We start from the raw sequence: 14,059 nt of genomic DNA, 5'->3' as shown, positions 1-14,059 counted from the left end.
TGATCAACCTAGCATAGCATGTACAATGATACGAGGCGAGCTACGACATGGCCTTACAATCCATATATCCTCGACCGGACCCCTCAGGAATAAAATCTCTCTGTTCATAGTCATCGCTTCCATGTGTCGCATCCTTCGTCACGTGCTCAACATCGTCAACAAATATATGTTGTTGTACTCGCACACTACCTCACTAACACAAAATACTGACTCAACTCCTCAAGATCGACAACTACACCCAGAACCCACCCATGCCAAAGAAACAAAGAGTGGTGAGCTTTCATGCGAGATGAAGGTGGTGAACGCAGGGTCTGGAAAGTCCAAACATATAGACCTTAAAACCCTCCCCACTTGCCAATGTATATATAAGCAATGAACCTAAGTTCTAGAACTTTTAAAGCATAATTGATATTACTTATGGAATAATGGTGCTCTCAAAAAAGCACTTCAATGGTATAGCACATAAAGATAACACAAATGAATTTTTAGACCTTAAACTACCGTGCTTGCTTTGACTTTAGCTTTGACCTATGGAATTTTGCATATTAAATATTGAGCTATGTAAAAGATTTTACTCACGATCATCGTTGGAGATGATATATGTGCATCGGTGTTGTGATTTCATCACCCTTGACAATCATTGGTGTCGGAGCCATCATACACTGTTGTCATCATTGTTCTTAGTTTATGCCAAGGGTTAGTTAATAGCTATAATTTATTTGCCACATATTCTTTTGGTTCATTTATTTTCTGTTTCAGGATTTATTACCTATTATTTCCTGTGCCATTAGGTGTTTTTATATTATCCTAGTATAAACATCGATATATCGCTCGTTGACCACAACAAGGATGGCAAGATATAGTCACCATCCACATATTGTTGGTTTGAGCACCCTTGTAGTCATCCATTTACGATAATGTACACCCGGGTCTTGGCTAAGTGCACACTTATATCTTGTAAATCTGGTCGGCGTTATCACCACTATCTACAAGAATTAAGTTCAATATTAGTCCATCACTGTCGGTGGTGGCCCATGTGTGTACTGAAGCCATGTGTAAAAAAAACCTTTCTTTACTACAGTGGCAACTTTTTTACAAGGCTTTACTTAGTAGTGTTTTGTACTTATATCGCAAGGCCTTTACGCCACCATCTATGACACGCGTGTGTACATTGTCAGTGGTAATGTTGAGGACGCAACGCCCGACAACGACTAGGTTGCGCACCCATTGTCGCCGATGCCTTAGTTGTAGAGCTATTGGGGAGGTATGTTTAAAAGTGCATAACTTTTTTGCGATATAGTGTTTCTAGTTGTTTCACCAATTAATGATTTATACCTAAATTTGCATTAATGTGGACCTTTTGTTGGCCCGCGAACCGATCAATGTCAACTTTGGGCTTATGTTGTGGGCCTTGAAGGCATGAGAGAACTTTGACTCTTTTCGCCCCTCTATCTCTCAGGGTCTAGCTTAAGAGAAGCTATGTTATGATCACAGTGTTAGAAGCAGAGTTGTCTTGGCATCCCAGGGAGAGCCTTCAGCAACATGTTGTGTTTCAACCATGACGATGATACTTCGGTGCCGCACTGTCTCAGTCGTTAGTTATCTTTCGCCTTTTGCAAGAAGCACTCTAGCATAGTCATGTAGTCTCGGGTATGGAATGCCTTTTATCGACACTCGTATGTACCCTTGCGGTTGGCGCCTGCACCCCCCCCCCCCCCCCGGTTTTTTGGTGGTGGTATTTATACACTCGTTGGCGTCATCGAATCTCCTAGAGCCTACCATATTGGCTCGAGGTTACCCAATGCGTTGTTTTTGGTTCATGGCTTCTTGGCCTGCGTCTGACTCCGCATGGCCTTTCATCGGTAACATGGGCATAATATCGATGCATGTGGCGTGGTCACGAATCTGCAGATCCTCCGCCATCACCGGGTCACGGTTACTTCGCTAAAGGCGTCTACACATAAGTACCCGATAATCCGTGCTATCTTTGAACTTGGTGTGCCACGACAGATTTTTGTCGACGAAACCTTTCCAAAAATGTCTCTTGGTGACAAGTGCAATGACGTGTATGCATATGTGCATGTTTGGACGTAGGTATATGTGGCGTGGTAGAAGAACTACGTGTATACGTAGTAGTGTATGCATCCATTCATTCCATGCATCGATTGCTACGCTCGTTCAACTCCTAAGGGCATCTCCAGCGACGCGACGCAAACGGTCGCTGAGTTGATTTTTATATAGCCTAGCACAAATTCCGTTGATGTCATTTGACACTAGTCAATACATGCTAGCTCCGCCCCCCTGATGTCCTCACCCTTGGACCCGCACTTACGGCAAGAGCGTTTGCATCTAGGGGTCTAATTATCTACTCCTTTGGGATCTCCCTCGATTGTTGGCGCATGTTGTTGACGAGGGCGTCGATCTTGATAGTGACGGGTTTACGCCAACTGGGTATGATTGTAGGCGAGGTGGGGGCGGACGACGTGAATGCACATACTTGCCGCACCCGAAATCTCTTCACCCATGTACGAGCTAGTGAATACGCGATGTGCTCTCTGTGGCCAAAAAAAAAACATAGATATGTGCATGGAATATAGACATTTTGTATAGGCTATGCATGGAACCACGTCACTGTGATTGCTTTGCCTATACGGCTATACACATGCAAAACAAGCGCCAAACAAAAATAACAATGAAAAGGAGCGGTAACCATTTTATTTGAGAATAAATCTGCTAACCAATCAAATCAATGTACACGGAGAAGAAAATAGATGAAAAACTGCCGCAGGAGAGAAAGTGGGCTGCGTTTTCTGCTTCTTTTTTGTTTTCGTTTTTTGGAGGAAGAGAATAAGCTCGATTAAAACAACCCCAACACCCAGATCAAACGCCACCAGCCCCAGCCATCCTCCGGCGACGCCCCATCTCCACAAGCCCCGGCCATCCTCCGGCGCCGCCCCGTCTCCACAAGCCCCGGCCATCCTCGCCTCCCCCGTCCCCACCTTCCCTCCGACCCAGTTCCACCGCTCCCGAGGTCCAGCACCAGATCGCTGCCGCCGTCCAAGACTCGCCGCCGGGAGGAACGTCGCATCACAGACCATGGCGACGCGGCCGGCTGGCTCGCCGGTGCCCGCGTGCATCCATGCGTGCGGCGCCGTCGAGCTGGCCGGACCGGGTCGCGTGGCGCTGCATTCCGGCGATGTGGCACCGGCCACCAGGACGCGCCGGCGGCGGCGATGTGAGCCACGGAGGTCCGTCGTCCTTGACGCGCTGCGAGGAGCCACGGGATGATGTGGCTCCGGTGTTTGGTAGTCCCTGCCAGACCGCCGATTCGAACAACCGCGGCTCACCGGACTTCCTCGACCGCTGATGTCTTTGGAGGGGGCCGTGGTCGCGCCGGGTTTGTAAACCGGTTGGCCTATCCACGTCTTGCAGGAGGTCGCCCCAAGACCACCGCTGCGATCATTTGGCCGCCATTAATGAAAGGTTGAGTCTCTGTTCTTGGTTCGTCTGCATTAGGCCTCTGTTAACGTGGATTCACAAACTTGTTTAGCAGCTGCGATTAGTTAGACAACATTAGGCTTGTTTGATTGATGTCCTGCAATTAAGCCCAGATGTGCTAAAAAAGAAAAGCAATTGGATTTTGTTAATTCAAAATTCACCAGCACATATTCAGAGAAGTAGTATAAGTAGCCCAGTACCACGAATTAGCTAATTTCGGAGAAGCCGATGTACTGCTGTAGCATTGGTTGAGGTTAAGAAAGAAGAACCAGGACCAAATAGTCCATCAGCTTTTGTGTATTCTTGATTTGAAGGACAAACAGAGGTCCCTTGTCCTTTGAATCTTTTAATCCGAAATTCATCAGGATATATTCAGAGAAGTAGTATATGTAGTACAGTACCACAAATTAGCTAATTTTAGAGAAGGCCATGTAGTGCTGTAGCATATGTTGAGGTTTAGAAAGCAGAAGCAGGACCCAAAACACTAGCAGGCTATGCTTGTCGGTCTTCATTTGAAGGACAAACGGCAAGCATTACTTGGTACATTGAGGTTTTTATCCTGGTATAGCACATGCATCCTGATGTTTTGTTAGTCCAGTTACAAAACATCGTAGAAACTTGCACTTTGTAGATATATTGCTGATGTTTCGTCTTTGGAGGCGGCCGTGGTCGCGCCGGATGTGTAAACCGGTTGGCCTGTCCACGTCTTGCAGGAGGTCTTCCCAAAACCACCGCTGCGACCTTTAGGCCGCCATCCATGAAAGGTCGAATCTTTGTTCTTGGTTCTTCAGCATTAGGCATCTGTTGTAGTCCTCTGTTAACGAATTTGTTTAGCAGCTGCGATTAGTTAGATATCATTAGGCTTGTTTGATTGATGTCCTGCAATTAAGCCCAGATGTGTTAAAAAAGAAAAGCAATTGGATTTTGTTAATTCGAAATTCATCAGCACATATTCAGAGAAGTAGTATAAGTAGTCCAGTACCACGAAGTAGCTAATTTCGGAGAAGCTGATGTACTGCTGTAGCATATGTTTGAGGTTTAGAAAGAAGAACCAGGACCCAATAGGCCATCAGGTTATGCCTGTGGGTCTTCTCATTTGAAGGACAAAGAGAATTCCTTCCTCCTTGATGCGCTGCGATGAGCCACAGGATGAGGTGGCGCCGGTTTTGGGTGATCCCTGCCTGGCCGCTGATTCGAATAGCCGCTCCTAATCGGACTTCCTCGACAACTAGTGTCCCCGATGCCCTTGGTGTGGACCATGGTTTGCTCATGTGTAGACCGGTTGACATGTCCATGTCTTGCAGGAGGTCACCCCAAGGACAACCACTGTGACCTCTAGTCAGCCATTAAATTCCTCATCGTCTTTGAAAGGCTGAACCTTTGTTCTTCGTTCTTCAGCGTTAGGCCTCTGGTATGGTCATCTTTTAACGTGCGTTCACAAATATGCTTAGCTTTAGCAGCTGCGATTAGTTTGACATCATTAGGCTTGTTTGATGCCCTGTAATTAAACATAGTTGTGTTAAAAAGAAAAGTGATGGAATCGTTTAATCCGAAATTCATCAGGATATATTCAGAGAAGTAGTATATGTAGTACAGTACCACAAATTAGCTAATTTTAGAGAAGGCCATGTAGTGCTGTAGCATATGTTGAGGTTTAGAAAGCAGAAGCAGGACCCAAAACACTAGCAGGCTATGCTTGTCGGTCTTCATTTGAAGGACAAACGGCAAGCATTACTTGGTACATTGAGGTTTTTATCCTGGTATAGCACATGCATCCTGATGTTTCGTTAGTCCAGTTTCAAAACATCGTAGAAACTTGCACTTTGTAGATGTATTGCTGATGGTGTCGATGCCTTTTGCACTAGCCATACATAACTCATCTACTAGCTAGGTATTATTTCCCTGATTTGATCTCACGTCGATATCTTATTTTGCTGAAACAGGCCATATTGATTAAGAAACGGCACGAGAAGAAGGCATACTGAGCCCTGTGTGCACTGGGGTTGGTCTTCATGGCGAGGAGGACGAAGCCGAGGCAGCAGCGACTAGTTGTTGCTGCTGCTGCTGCTGTTGCTCTTGATGGTCAGTATGCATGGAGTTCCTTTTGCTGTAATTTTGTTGCTGGAAAAGTTCACCTGTGGAGTTTGGAATTGTTTGTGCATTATGTACTCGAGCTGAATTGATTGTGTTTTTAGATCGAGGCTGTGCTTAATGCGTTTTTGTTTTTCATTGTCTTCTGAATGTCCTAGGAAGAGCAAAAGGACATGTCTTGCGGACATACTTGCTGATTAGCCTTTGTTGATGTTCATCTACTTTGCCTTGGCATTCGTTTTTGTGGAATTTCTGTTTATTTAGACCTTTCATGGAATTTCTGTTTTGTTAGATTGGTGAGTCGAGTGGGACTGTGTGTTTATTAGCGGCTGTTATTTACGAGTCTTCTTTGGCTCCCATGTGTTTACGGAAGTTTCTTGTTCTCCCTCTCTGTGATTTCTTAGTATAGTGTACATTAGTTGACCATCTAGTATCTCTACTCGTAGTGTGATGTATAGTTATTGAATTGAGCAGAGGAGATGAATTATAGCATACGGAAGGTAGTGGTAGCTTGTGAGGGAGAAAAGAAAAAGGAGTTGATTAACTGAAGAAGCCAGCCGACCCAAGAAGAAGAAGCATCGCGAATTAATTAATTAATTCCCAGCGTGCGAAGCGACAATTAAGAGCGGAGGAGGGATTGGTTTGGTTGGAGAAGAAAATGAAATTAAAAGGCAGGCGATAGTGATACGTGTCTCGGTTTCGTTTCCCGGCTGGCGATTCATGCCTTGCGCTTTTTCGAGAAGAACGTTTTTTTCTTTCAAAAAAGACGGTGTCGATTCCCACCAACGGTTAATAATTAATTGCCCACACAGCGAGCCCAAATCGGCTTTCCCACCAACCATTGGCCGGTAAGTCTTCTTCTTCCAGTCAACATGAATGGGACGAATGAACCCCTAAAAAAAACTACTGTAAATAAATGGGACGTACTCGATCTAGAATCAACATGAATCCCCGTCCGGCGGCGGCATCCCGGAGGAGATCATCATCTGGGAGATCGTGCCCCGCCTTCCAGCGAGGGCCCTCCCCTCCAGACGGCAGGATCTAGAATCAACATTTTGTACTAAGGGTCACATTTCACAGCTTAGCAGTTTTTAAATTCAAAATCTGATTGAAATGCTTTGTACTGTGAAAACTGAATAGTTGCCTAACCTTCACCATTTTATTTGCAGCAATATCGATGCCATTTCAAAAGCAGCACTGACTGGGTAATCAGACCGGGTGATGAGCCTTGCTCCAATTATTTGTATCGTTTTTCTGTTTATCCCAACATGACCGTGAAGCAATGACTAAAGACTATGACTCATTTTTGTTCCTCATGTACAACATGTATGACCTGCATTCATAGGCCTGTGTTGTTGTGTGGTTCAGATTTTAGTGCCAGCATGGCGCTTGTGTCTCGTATCATCGTATGTAACCTTGATGGTTTTACAACATGAACTCTTTTGTAAAGCTTGAGGGTTTTACAATCCTTTGCGAAAGTACTCTTCTCTATGATCTTATCTAGTTACTTTCAATGCCAAAGTAGGTTATTAATCATCGCTTATTGTTGTTGTGATGCGAGTCTACGAATATTTATAATTACACCTGCTGTCTCGTAGAATACCTTTCCATGCAGTACATTTTAGAAATGCTTAGTTGCTCTCCAAGTAATGCGTAGCTTGCTTGAGAACCAGGCAGTCAGTTTGAAAAATGGCTCGCCCAACACCTGACCAGATTTCAGAAATGATAGGATTCCAGCGTGGAGGTGAAGATGATCAGATACCATCTGCAGAGACCCAGCGAGACGACAAAACACAAGTCCCCAACAGCATCATGACATATCGCATCCCATCCTCCAACCCTAGATGCTCCATAGAAGGTGGCATCAGTGTTGATTTTGACAAATTCCTTCCGGACACCACTTTTTTGCTCTGTAGTAGGCACCTTCGGTTTGGATTTAAAGAACTCCTTCCATTGATTGGCATGACGCAGGACCATGAACTGAAATTTCTGAATCGAAAGCCTTCTCTCTTTTCGCGAAAGCCTTGCGTTTCGATGCATTGATAGATATGGAAGAGTTTATGTACAAGTCCGAGGACGGACACAACACACCGTACAACTCGACCCAAGAAAAAGAAAACTAATCTAGGGGAGCAGTTGGCGCACACCCCGGGCTCCCGCGTCCGCCCATTGCCGCGCCTCGGCCACGATGTTGTTGAACAAGGATGACACCGAAGGCCGCATGTTGTCAAAGACCGCCACGTTCCGGTGTTTCCAAATCCACCATGCCGTAAGCATGATCACCGAGGAAGTGCCCTTGCGCAGCTGGCGAGGGGTGGTCCGCACCACCAGCGACCACCACCGACGAAAGCCTTCTCTCTTGATGATTCTCTTTGTTTCTTTCGTACCACCAGCTCCATGAGAAGGCAACTACCATCATTTTCCTCTCATAGGATAAATCAAATATCTGTCTCAGTAGGGCTGTAGCCGAACTGTACCGAAGATGTTGCAGTCTGACATCTTCTAGCTAGAGAGATCTCCAGTCCATCGATGCTTTGCCTCCTCACACCTCAAGAAAAAGGTGGCCGGCGTCCTCCAAATATTTGTCGCATACCACACATCTCTTATCCAGCTCCATTGCCCGGCGTGCAATGTTCATAAACGTAGGATGGCTGCTACCAAGTTTTCAGAAGAAATTTGAGATCATGTACCTTAATTTCAAATAAAATCATCTGCGCGAAGGTGTAAATGCAAATAAGTCACCACATTTGGTTGTGTCTGGTTTGCTATTGCCGCTTAAGGAAAAGCTAAAGCCCCTGACTTAACATGTGCGATGTGTTTCCTCTAGCTAGCTATATGTTTTGTATTGAATAATTAAGCTAGTACTTAAGATGTGTGATGTATTTCCTATTGTTGTTATGGACCACACACTATAGCTAGTAGCTAATAAGATGTGTGTTGTGTTTCCTCTTGCGGCATTGTATCCGGTAATGTAGAATTAATTGTATTTGCCTCTTTAACTAGGAGTATATATTTTTATTTTTTGCTTAGTTTATATACTTTGTGAAATGAGAAACTGAAAGCTTGTGCTCCTGGAAATTGGCCTACCTCGCTCCCACGCTGTCGGCAATTGCCTTTGTGCATTTCTTCCCTTAACATCTTTCTTGTTGATGCATCATCCTGTTACTCCGAATTCTCTAACTTTCGATGCAATATTGATGTTTTTATTGGTAAGCTATAGTATGATATATCTTTGCGTGCAATCTCATTCTTAGTATTTTGGCTCATCATATGCGCAGTTTAGATATCCCTAAGAAAAATTATAAAGCAAGCATGCTTACTAATAGGCAATACATATTTTTGCACACTCGTACAAATAAAGAGCACTAAAACAGTTCTATAACACCATATGGACTTCCCGTGAAACTCCTCCCTAAGCCCTTCCCTTCATTATACACACGGTGAGCATGACACTGACCAATGGCCACATCACTCAACGTGGTTGTGCTCAGTGCAACCGTAGTATGGATCAAACTCATGATGTGGCAAAACATCGACAAAGTCCAGGCCACTACCATAAAGCTAATAAACTTCTCTGAAATTGGCTTAAAACCATAAACACATGAGAGAAATCTCATTATCCTCTTGACCGCCTTGGTGATGCAGTCGTAGTACATCATGAATGTAACCTAAGCCCATGAACCATCATCAATCCGATCTCCAGCAAAGCCAAATGCCACGACCACGCCACCGCGACAAAGAGGTGGTGTTGACGATGTCCCTGATTCCCCCTAGGTTCAGGCGTGATGGAATTTCTTTTTAGAGGGACTTCAGAGGTTAGTAGAGATACAAATGAGTTCACTTGCAAAAACACAGCCCTGTGGCACGCACGGGAGAATCGTCGCGCAAGGCAGAAATGAGTTCGTCGCTGAAGTGGCGGGCCATGGTGGCGTGGTTCTGCTTGCACTGAATTGTTCCTTCAGGCCAAGTTCAAGGAGTGGTTGGTTGCATCATCCAAGTTAATGTTTGAAATTATTCCGGCAAGCCAAGTTTACGTACTTCTGATGTAGTTATCTCTTATCACAATTATCTACGTAAGCATACATACTATGCTGCCACGTTCCCAAGAATGCACAGATTTATCAACCCATGGATCTCCAAAAGGATCTCTTTTACCCGAACTAGCCATATTATTTCATTAATTCATAGTTCAATAGATGTGAATATTTTCTAATTCAAAATCGTGAGCATTGCCATTTGCAAACAGAAGATTGTTTGCGAAAAAGAGCGTCACAAGGATGTTAACTAGCATAGTGTTGGCGGGGCAATGATCAGACTTTGTAGAATATGCCTGTGAATCATGATCTCATGTTTAGTGGACGAGACAATGGCTGATCTTTCTTCAGGAGGTATATTTCCCATAAGAAATAATTACTTTTCGGGAGTAGCACAGTTATAGCTAGGCACTAAGTGAAAATCAAATGGCCAACAACAATTTTCTTGCAATATAAGATACTAGTTTTTTTTGGAAAACATGAGTACTAGTTGCCAACTAATATATATGGTAAATGATAAGGTCTACCTACCTAGGAAGCATAATGGAAACTGATATACTAAAAGAAACATCTTAGGCTGGGGATAGCGTTATTGGGGAGATGATTTTGTCTCATCGGGTATGACCTTTCTAGCTGGCAGGAATTAGTGGCTAGCTACATTCAGTAGCAGAATTAGTGATGTGCGTACCTCAATCCAACCAATTTAAAAGGGATAGTTCACAAGCTGACAAGCATATATAGTCCATGCATGTCGTTTGCTACCTTCATGGTTGGTGAAACTCAGCCTGGTTGTACTTTAACAAGATGAACAAAGCGGTGGCTAGGAGATTGATCACGTCTACCTTAGGCTATATATATGCAGTGAACCCCTCGTGATAATTACTATCAGAGACAGCCTGTGCTAAATGTGCCGTCTTTTCATCATAAACCGCTTGTGATGATGAACTGTCTGCACGAATGGAATCTATTCGACCTATATCAAAGACGTTTTTTCAATGTATATATCTCAGACATTTATTATATATCTAGAACTATCTGAGCCAGCTGTAATATATTTCGGACACGGTTTGTAAATGAACTGTCTACTAGGAATATAATGAAGGCTCGAGACATATTGCTAACCCACCGCGCAGATAGGGATTTAGGGTAAAGTATAAGTATTTGGTAAGCGCATATATCTAGCTATATACCTGTTGGAAGATTTGTTTTTTTCCTTTGAAAGAATGGAATGTTGAATTTACATACACAAGCAATGATAATTTAGTACAAACTTTTCAACAGCCACATGCATCATTTTGATGCAGAGGCTGGGGTATATCCCCCATTTCAAAAAAAAAAATACAAACTTTCCAGATGTATATATTATATCTAACATAAATGTTCAAGTAAGTTACACTTTGCAGGATGCACACAACAATACCTTACGGATTTTGGTGTAATTATATATTTTGATCAGGGAAGTTAAAGATCTAGAACCGAGGCTCAGATATTGCTAGAACCTAGACTATGTTAGCAAATCATGACATATACCATATGCAGTGGTGTAGAATGAGCAATGTTGAAAGCTGTTCAAAAATAATAATAACTCCTTTTGCATTTTGAGTAAGGGAAAAAAGTGTATCTGGGTATGCTAAAACAATGATAACAAATTCCCCTTGCATTGGTAAGTTATTAGCCAATCATATGTAAAAATTAATTTTATATTTAAATTAACTATGTGCTACAAAATGTAAAACCATGCAAGGAGCAAAAAGTATCTTTGGATAATCCCGACAAATCGAAGTGGTCGTTCAGTAAGAGCGCAATTACACAACTTTGTTGTTTTATTGGATACAACTTATGCGCCCCACTTTAGCTTCCGTCGAAGATGTCGGAATAATATAGATTCGTGTTTATGATTATGGCGGTGGTGGTTGCGTGACCGTGGTGGCGCGAGTTGGTGGGCGGCGAGGTTGGCGGAGCATGACGGAGTGTCCGGGGCCGTGGGCCTTTGGGGGACGGGAGAAATCCTTGTCGATGGCCGACACCGACGCGGTAACGCTCGCGGGCGCCACCATTCCCTCTTGAGGGGCGTCGGGGTTTCCCCTTCCCACTGCCCTTCCGCATACCGGGGGAAACCCTAGGCTTGTCCGGGCAGCAGCGGCGTCATCGTCGCATCCCTTCTTGAAGGTGCTGCTTTGGTATGCGGCGCTTCGGAGGGCTAAGCTCGTGGTGGGCATCTTCCGGAGGGCGCAGCGGTTGCGGATCATCTGCGTTTTCGTCGATCCGGCTTTGTCATCCTTTTCTTTCTTTTTTCTTCTTCTTTTGTTTTCTCTTGGGCTTTGTTGTGCTGTTTGCCCGAGCGGTGGTCGCTATCTTGTATCAGTTCGTTGCTATATTAATATAGCGGGGCGAAAGCCTATTTCGAGGAGCCAAGGTTTTATCTTTTTATCAGGGTATTTATTATCTCCCCAAGGTTGACTCAACGTGGAAAAGGGAAAAATGAACATACACCACACAACTGCCAAAATGGAGCCTGAAATTCATCCATTGTTTTGCGCACTTCTGTTGCTCTCTCGGCAAACGCTTAGAGAACCTTCAACGTGGTTGTTTCTGTACACTGATTCATATCAAAAAATTAAAGAATAAAATTCTCAAATACATGGTGATAACCAAATCATGTAGATAACAAGAGAACATCGAGACTCACTGCCTCAGAACCTCTTGCAATGCTAAGCTGACATGGACAAAGGTGATTCCGATGGTGCACAAGCTGCAAGCAATGTCACTGTCAACCAAAAGAAAAAAGCAAACGTTGTAGGCTTAGACAAGGATATTAATCATCAGCTATAACAACAATAAAACAAGAAGAAACAAGACACCATTTGGCTTCTACTTGTACTAACAATAGTCTAAGCAGTACAAAATATGACGGTAAGAGAATCTAGGATCACACGTTCTTGGTTCTGCATATCGCTTTTGTTTCTAGTCCTTTGGTAAGTTCCGTGCAAGTTCGTAAACTGAGAGATTACGCTAAACTACTATATTTCCAGCACACCTTGATCCAAATGCAGCCGTACCATCCAAATTCTATATGTGGCTGCTGACCCAACAGGTTCTCAGATCTACTAGACAATAACAAGGATAAGTGGGTAGTCCGAGAATTATCATTTAATACATGAGCACAGGCCAGATGCCGCATAAATTAACAAACAGCTGAGTCACATGAGACAAAGACAATGATCCCTTTGGAGAAAAAAACAGAGATACCAATGCAACGTTTACAAAAATGTTCCAATCAAATAGCTAAAAATCATGATATAGCACAGACACCCAAAGAGATCAAGTTGTAATAACTTGGGGCTGAATAAAGAGGAACTATTGCCAAAACATAAGCTACATACGGTTGCCTCCTTCAAGGTGCTGAAATGGGGTTCCAGATTCGTTCTGAAGTTAAGTACCAAAGGTTCTAGATTCAGTCTTAGTTTTATCCAGTGGACAAAAAGATAATAAGCTACATTACTACTATACCTAGCCAGAGATGTTGACTAACTTAGAAATATCTTCAGGTAAATTGTGGTACACACATGACAAATGAAAATGGCAAAACCGAAGTTTAAAAGCGACGTATACTTATCTTCATTAGAATAAGGGTGACAAACTGACAACAAAGCAAGACGATGCAATTCGGGCAAGTTTCTAAGGACAAATTATTTATATATACTAAAGATTTCATCTTGGATACATCGAAATACCAACTTTCTTAAAATCAGCATTCATCTTCCTTCATGTGGTCACTTTAAACCAACATTCCACAACCCATCCGAGTTATTCCATCTGAATTGTAATGGCTGCTTCAGCAATAGGAGGATGTGTGGCCTCATCCTTAATCACCAAGCTGGTTGAGAAGGTGTGCTCCTATGCTGGCGATCAGTATGAATACCAACGGGAAGACATAAAGGAGAAACTAAGAATCCTAGAGAGGAATCTATCATCAATTCAAAGAGTTTTGCGCATAGCTGAGAGAGTGCAAGCTAGGAACACAACCATGGGAAGTTTTTTATGGGGAATCAAAGATGCTGCTTGTGAAGCTGAGGATGTTCTCGATCTGTTTGACTACAGAGTTCTACAAGATAAAGCTGGAGACAGGGACAAGGTTAACTCAGTTGCTTCAGCTGCAGCTGGTTCATCCTGTCCATCCACGACCACCATCACCACTGCCTCTACCATTACCAGCAGTAGCAGCGGTTCAACAGCAAAAAGTCGGTTTGTGGTCTCAAACGGTTCTTTTTCTCTCGACGAAGATATCAATGAGTTAATTTCTGTAATGGACAGATTTGTTGCGATTGATAAACAGATGCCAACATTTCTGAAGTTAGTTAAGCTAGAGGACAGCAGACCAGAACAGACAGTTCGATGGCGCACAACAACCTCTATGCCAGGCTCAAGAAAGTTTT

General features: G+C 43.5%; 1 long non-coding RNA gene across 1 annotated transcript; it reads left to right on the top strand.

Annotated features, from left to right (window-relative positions):
* The first annotated feature begins 2,785 nt into the window (after positions 1-2,785).
* LOC127331082 (uncharacterized) lies at positions 2,786-5,880 on the top strand. Its single transcript, XR_007869577.1, has 2 exons — positions 2,786-3,483; positions 5,442-5,880. It is a non-coding gene; the product is annotated as an uncharacterized lncRNA (long non-coding RNA).
* Positions 5,881-14,059: the final 8,179 nt, after the last annotated feature.

Source organism: Lolium perenne, chromosome 2, assembly GCF_019359855.2.
Source record: "Lolium perenne isolate Kyuss_39 chromosome 2, Kyuss_2.0, whole genome shotgun sequence".
Classification (NCBI taxonomy): domain Eukaryota; kingdom Viridiplantae; phylum Streptophyta; class Magnoliopsida; order Poales; family Poaceae; genus Lolium; species Lolium perenne.
The sequence above is the reverse complement of the archived record's forward strand: the minus strand, read 5'-3'. Positions and strand labels throughout refer to the sequence as shown.